Here is a 6,190-nt window from a genome sequence, read left to right as displayed (position 1 = left end):
CTCATATGATGTCTCTTATTTGTTTAGGGTATATGCCTAATAGTGGTACTGCTGGATCCTATACTTATTCTACTTCCAGTTGCAGTCCCAGAAACTCACACGGGAATTAACACACTGACCTATAGGGTTACTATTAGTCAGCATCAACTAAGTGGCAATGAGAAAGAGAAATGGATATTTACAAACCTATTTTCTGAATACTCAAACATTTCAACTGTACTTCCATACCTAATATTTAATTTGCACATTCTGAGACCATTGATCAAGAGAGAAGTCTATGTTTATCTCGAAAAACGACTGACTTCCATCAAGAAAATAATTATGGGTCCATGTTTATAACATACATGCTGTAGAAAAGTACAGGAATAAGCAGTGTGTGTCAAATAAGTGGAATTGACCTGACAATATTAGAAAATTAACAATATGTATGGTCTGGGATAAAAGAGAGAATACAGGTGTTGGCTTAATGAGGACCTTTGGATATTGATCCTTCAGGGACACAAAACCTGCAAATAGCCTGTTTATGATATTGTGCTTAAAGACTTCTTTCCCTGTAAGGAGGGGTCATACATGACCATCAGCCAGAGATGATCTTTTTTGCCCAGGAACGTCATAGTGCTTCACACAGACTCTCTGTCTTTCCTGAGGACAGACCTCCTCTTGTCTACGTCCAGACTAGATGTCAGCCACTCATCCTCGAGGATGCCAGCCAGGTAACCTAAAGTCAGGTAGTTTAGGTTTTGCAAGGCGGGCAGGTGTTTGGCTAAGGAAAATCCTGGAACGCATGCATGTGAATAAAGTAAGTACAGGGAAAAATTGAGCTGGGACTCTCATGGGAAAGTTTTTTTGTTCCTAATTTTCTGGACAAGTTTCCTTGTATCTTTACATGTTGTCAAAACATGACCAATTCTCTTGGTCTCTTGCTTTGCTCCTAAAATCAAGATGATTTTATGGTCGAGCAACAGCTAAACCTTTTCAAACCATGATGAGTCTGTCTTTCTGTCCAGACCTAGAAATCCTCCAATTTTTCTATGAACAAAATTTCATGACATTTACTAGAACTCTATAGTTACAAAAATAAATTGAAACCGTGGCTAAAATGACAGGCTCAAGATTCAAGCAGTTAATACAATGACCCAGGACAGTACAGTGCTTCCTTCTGGTGTTCATGGGTCATTATGAATTGAAAGTGATCTGACGTTACGTAACAGCAATATGGTTGTGGTCGAAGGAGAAAACTTGCCATATTCAGCTTATGTTTTCATTCACAGAGTATCGATGTATCATCACTAATGTGTGTCTCTGATTCTCAGGGAATGACATAGTGTCCCTAGTTTACTAATCAGGATGACATCCAGGTGTATCATATTGCATTTAATAGATTATTATTTAAATGTACACAAACACATACTATTTGAAATAATACAATTATACATTATAGTCCTTTGATAAATAAATGCATTTTTTCCTTTTTAAAAAGAATCAAAAATCAAACGTAGAAGGTAAGCTTTACACTTCCCCTTTATTCTTCTACTGCTTTGCACAAGAGAGAGTCTGTGTCCAGTGGTTCTGCTGCTGTTGAAGTTTCCGGGAACACACATCTAATTGTCTTTCTCCTCCATCCTTTTATCAGAGGCATCAACAGTACAGCACGCAGGAACCAAACAGCCATTACAGAGTTCATTCTCCTGGGACTCACTGATGATCCAGAACTCCAGCCCATCATTTTTAGCCTGTTCCTGATGGTGTACCTAGTCACTGTCCTTGGAAATCTGCTCATGGTCTGGGTTGTCATGTCTGACTCCCACCTGCACACACCCATGTACTTCTTTCTCTCCCATCTCTCCTTTACTGACATCTGTGTAAGCACAACTACCATCCCAAAGATGTTGGTGAACATCCTCACACAGAGCCAGACCATCACTTTCACAGGCTGCCTCAGCCAGATGTACTTTGTCCTGTTTTTTTCTGCTTTTGAAAATTTTCTTCTAGCAGCAATGGCCTATGACCGCTATGTGGCCATTTGTTCCCCACTGAGGTACACAGTCATCATGAGTCCCTGCTTCTGTGGCCTGCTCATGCTGCTTTCCTTGTTAGCCAGTTTAATGCTTGCTCTGCTGCACTGTCTAATGATTTTGCATTTGTCTTTCTGTCCACAACCAGAGATTCCTCAGTTTTTCTGTGAACTTGCTCAGATCCTCAAGATTGCCTGCTCCAGCACCCTCATTAATAACATCCTCATATACTCTGTTACTTTCATTTTGGGGGGTGTATCTCTGTCTTAGATCATATTCTCTTACACGCAAATTGTCTCCTCTGTTTTGAAGATATCATCATCTAGTGGGAAGTATAAAGTGTTTTCCACCTGTGGGTCTCACCTGTCAGTTGTTTCACTCTTCTACGGGACAGGTGTTGTTGTGTATATAAGTTCTTTATGTGCACAGTCTTCCAGAAAAACGGCAGTCGCCTCAGTGATGTACAGTGTAGTGCCCCAAATGCTGAATCCTTTCATCTACAGTCTGAGGAACCAAGACATAAAGGTGAGCTTGAGAAAACTCTGTGTTAGGACATCTTCCTTGTAATGATGGTATCATCTCTGAAATGTTATTGATTCCTCAGAACTGCCTGTGATAATACCTTTTTGAGCATCAGTATCATTCACACTCAATTTCATTTCATCGATTAACAGTAATATGTGCATGGTTGTTCTAGGTAATAGTAGGCTATTTCAACATCCTAAACGGTTGTTGAAATAGCCTTTGGGATTAATACTTAAGAGATTTTGCTCAAAAAATACAATAAAAGAGATATATATTTTGGAAGGAATTTTAGATAATTTACCAAAATAGAACAGAAGTCTTGAAAATGGTGCATTCCTCCTAGGACAAAATTTCTTCATGATTCTCTAGATAAACATTGCACATGTAGACATACCATAGAGAGAATGTAATACTTACAGAAAGAAAAGGTCCAGGCTTTCTCAAGCTTATTGTTAGTAAAGTGTTCAACAGAGACATCGGAAGACAGGTGTCCTATAGCATAAGTGTTTGATCCTAGTTTGCTATTTACATATCCTATTATTTGGAACCTTTGAATATCATTAACATGATAAAGTGTGACTATTACATTTATTGAATAAAGCTTCTTAGCAGAGGTGTTTACTTGATGAGGAAGGCTTGGGATTAGTGATCTTATAATATGGGATTTGTAATCATCATATAAAACAGGATGTCTATGAGTTGTTGCAAGAAAAATTGATTTTCTTTGGAAACTTTCAGCTAATAGTTAATTCACTATAACTTATCTTAAAGCAGGGGCTATTTGAGCTTTGATAGAGTAGTTAAATTTAGCCTTGCTCTGGAGGACAGGTATCCTAGATATCTTCAAGTACTAAGCTAATATATTTCAATTTCATTTACTATCCTGAAGAACAAATGCATTAAGATCTCTTAGAATCAACATATCCTACTGCCATGGGATTTATTCCAAGTTTTAATAACCTTACATAATCAAATAGAAAAGACAAATATCACTGTCATCAAGTCAATGCTGGCTCAGAGCATACCCCTGTTGAATTTCCAAGACTATAACTGTTTATGGGAGTAGAACGGAAAGTGTTGGTCCTGCAGGGCTGCAGAGTTTGGAACTGTCTACCATGGCCATAGCACCTCAATAAGTAACTCCAAACCACCATGGCTCCTCCAATGACCTGATATGGGATTTTGAAATCTGTCAATCTTTATGGGAGCAGATAACCTCATCCTGTCCCCACCGAAAGTATGATGGTTTGAACCACAGAAAATGCTTGCAGTTAGCAGCCCATGCTTACCTTAACATGTCACCAGGCAAGCATCCAAGAGACCATCATTTTTAATAGGTTCAGTTTGAGATCTTGATGTACTCAAGTCTGAGAAAGATTGCTTTTCTATGGGAAGACTGTGGGAAGCTAACAAAGAATCTAAAATATGAAAGACTTTTCCTCGGTTTTACACATTAGAGCTTCATATAAAAGTGGATATGCAAATCTTGTCTGCATTTCATTAAGAATAACAATACAATGACAAAATGCAAATTCATTACTAGTTTAAGAAATAAAGCATCATTAGCAACACAGCATCCAATTGACCTGCCTCTCAGTTTCATCACACTTCCTGCCTCCAGTGCTGATGGCTAGCCTGAGTTTCCCTTGATTATTTCTCTGATGCTCTTTTATTCATTGACTCTTATACAACTAATAGGATATGAGAACATACTGGTATTTTCATAAAGTGTAACTGCATCTTTCTTTCACCCTGTAGAAGCCCTATTCCTGTTGGAACAGTGGTTAACCGTTAGGTTGCTAAATCCAAAGTCAACAGTTCAATATCCCAGTTGCTCTGTGGGAGAAAGATGAGTCTTTCTATTCCTATAAAGAGTTGTAGTCTTGGAACCTCACACTATTCTGTAGGGTCGTTATGAAATGACACCACAAAAATAAGGTTTATCACACTTCTTTGTATTTTGCTACAATCTACCCAACAAATTGGTTGCTTTTATAACTTGTTTGAAATTCTTATCATTTATTCATTTTACCATTTATTATTTTGGGGGAAGATACACTTAAAGTAAATTAACATCACCAAAAAATGACATTTCAGTAAAACGGCATTAATAACATGTTCGATATTGCACCACCCTAAACCACGACCCTGCGCCAGGGACATTTCATCTCCTGGAAAGGAATCCCATTCCTGCAGCCACTGCCCTGTCTCCTCTGGACAAAGACCCTGTCACCACTGCTCCACTGTCCATGTAGATTTGCCCAATCTCCACTTCGGTGTCAATAAAATTTTATAATATGTGGAATTTTGTGTTTGATTTCTTTAACTTAGTACAATATTTTCAAGAATCATCTATGTCAGAGATGTTAAATATCCAGAGTTAGTGAAGGAGAGTGAGCTATACCCATGTACACCGGAACAAACAAAACTGATCGAGATATATATCAGCACTTCATTCCTTTTTTCAAGAGGAATATTATACCAACACATGGCTATACCACATATTCTTTATCCAAACTGCTGTTGATTGATATTTAAGAATTTTTAATGTTTTATTATGTAATTTTATATAATATCTTGTGTGGACATATATTGTCTTAACTACAAGCAGTAAGTTTACCTAGGCATGAAATCACAATGAACAAAGTAACCCTATATTTATCCATTTGATAAACAGCCAAAGTATTTTATAATGCTGTTGCATCATCTTATATCCCGACAAGCCTTGTATAAGTTCCCCAAATTATTTTCAACCCAACCAACACTTAAAATTTGGACATAATAGTGCTATTTCTGCAAAGCCCATAGTTCATGTTCACAAATTTTGCACTATTTCCAGCCAAATGTTTTTGGTTCACTGCCCTCTGGGATGCAATATAAAAAAGACCTGTCCATCTGATTTCATATGAAAATGTAGTGTTTTATGATTGTTAGGTGCCACTGAGTCAGCTTTGATCATGTCCACCCTACTACATTAAACTGAATGATATTGGCCCTACGCTAAACATGTAATAGATGCAATAAAAAATTGAGCCCATTGTTGAAGCCACGGTGTCAATGCATCTCGTTGAGGGTTGTCCCCCTCCTTCACTAACCCTGTATGTTCCCAATCTTGATGTCTTTCACCAGGGACTGGTCCCTCCTAAAACGTGCTCATAGTCCTCACATGTAGTCTCGCCATCCCCAATTCCAAGGAGCATTTTGGCGGTACTTTCCTTTATTTAGACTTTCCCTATCTGACAATACTTTGAAGCTATGTGTAAGAATTTGAGTGGCTTCTTCCTCCAAAGCTGAGAGCAGAATCCTTTTGTGTTGTCTGCTTTCATCCTGGAAGCTCTGCTGAAATTTGTTCACTTTGGGAGGCCTGGCTTGTATTTGAAATAACAGTGTCCTGTTTCCAACATCGTGACAATGTACAAACCACCACAGGATGACAAACTGACAGACAGTTGGTGAGGGACATTTATTAACAATGAAGGAAGGTCTTTGTAACTTGTGCTTACCGAACAGCTGTCTCATTTTTGACTTGCATAGCCACCAGTTCACTTCCTTAACATACACTTTAACCATGAATTTTGTCTCTGGGGACTTTGTGGTCATTGCAATGAATTATAAACACTAGATGTGAGAGTAAGTGTTTTGTGAGATAG

The 6,190-nt window shown here is 38.1% G+C and overlaps 1 pseudogene; it reads left to right on the top strand.

Annotated features, from left to right (window-relative positions):
* Positions 1-587: 587 nt before the first annotated feature.
* LOC142456885 (olfactory receptor 7G2-like) lies at positions 588-2,582 on the top strand (annotated as a pseudogene).
* The last annotated feature ends 3,608 nt before the right edge of the window (positions 2,583-6,190 follow it).

This window comes from Tenrec ecaudatus, chromosome 1, assembly GCF_050624435.1.
Source record: "Tenrec ecaudatus isolate mTenEca1 chromosome 1, mTenEca1.hap1, whole genome shotgun sequence".
Taxonomy (NCBI): Eukaryota; Metazoa; Chordata; class Mammalia; order Afrosoricida; family Tenrecidae; genus Tenrec; species Tenrec ecaudatus.
This window is presented reverse-complemented; position numbering and strand designations above follow the sequence as displayed.